Source organism: Octopus bimaculoides, chromosome 1, assembly GCF_001194135.2.
Source record: "Octopus bimaculoides isolate UCB-OBI-ISO-001 chromosome 1, ASM119413v2, whole genome shotgun sequence".
Taxonomy (NCBI): domain Eukaryota; kingdom Metazoa; phylum Mollusca; class Cephalopoda; order Octopoda; family Octopodidae; genus Octopus; species Octopus bimaculoides.
In genome coordinates, this window is record NC_068981.1 from 198,319,123 (window position 1) to 198,319,935 (window position 813).

The window sequence follows — 813 nt, forward strand, 5'->3', positions numbered from 1 at the left end:
AAATGGTTTCTTTCAGGTGTTAATTAAGATTTTTCCTCCTTCAGTCAACCTTTATCTGATTCCTATTATTGGTTTATGGGTAGAGCCATGGATTTGTGGTTAAAAGGCTTCATTTCTAACCATGTTGATTCCCAATGTAAGGCAACTCAAGCAAATCTCTTCTAATATGGCCCTGAGCTGACCAACGCCTTGCCAACTGGTGTGGGGGATGGAAACTGATACAAGGGCCCCTCATATTTGTATTGTGTGTGTGTTTGTACTCTTGTCTTGACATCATGTGATGGCTGTAAACGAGCATCCCCAGCATACAAGTGAGGTTGTTTGTTTCGTGTCTTCTGTGGAAACCACGTCTGGCCATGGGGAAACGTTACCTTTGCTTGGAAACAGGTGAGGTTCTGCATCAGGAAGAGCATCCAGCTATAGAGAGTCTACCTTAATAAACTAACCTGACCCATGCAAGCAGGGAACAATGGATGCTAAAACAAGGATGGTGATGATGATGATGTTTAATGTATTGGTGTTGGTAAAATACTCTTGTCTCACTCTGTGAATCCTGTCTTGTATAAATAACAAAGGATAATTATAATTATTTATCTGATGCATTGTAAACATGACTATTGTTCATATTCTAATTAATATGAAGTCATAAATTGTTCAAAACAGAAAAAAAAGGCATTTTCAATAAGTGAATGACTTCTCAGTTTCTCTGACTAAAAAGTTCAATTTAGTGCAATTTTTTTTATGACTTTTTTCTCTTTTGATTTGTTGTTGTCATCTTCAGTAGTGGTGGGGGTGGGGTGGTGGGGGCTCTTT

The 813-nt window shown here is 38.4% G+C and overlaps 2 protein-coding genes across 2 annotated transcripts in view; both read left to right on the forward strand.

Moving 5' to 3' along the window:
• The window catches only part of LOC128249665 (protein mono-ADP-ribosyltransferase PARP14-like), an 80,404-nt gene that overhangs the window by 50,409 nt on the left and 29,182 nt on the right, over positions 1-813 (forward strand). The gene's annotated exons all lie outside the window — the stretch shown is intronic.
• The window catches only part of LOC106880777 (uncharacterized), a 31,519-nt gene that overhangs the window by 27,427 nt on the left and 3,279 nt on the right, over positions 1-813 (forward strand). The window lies entirely within an intron of this gene.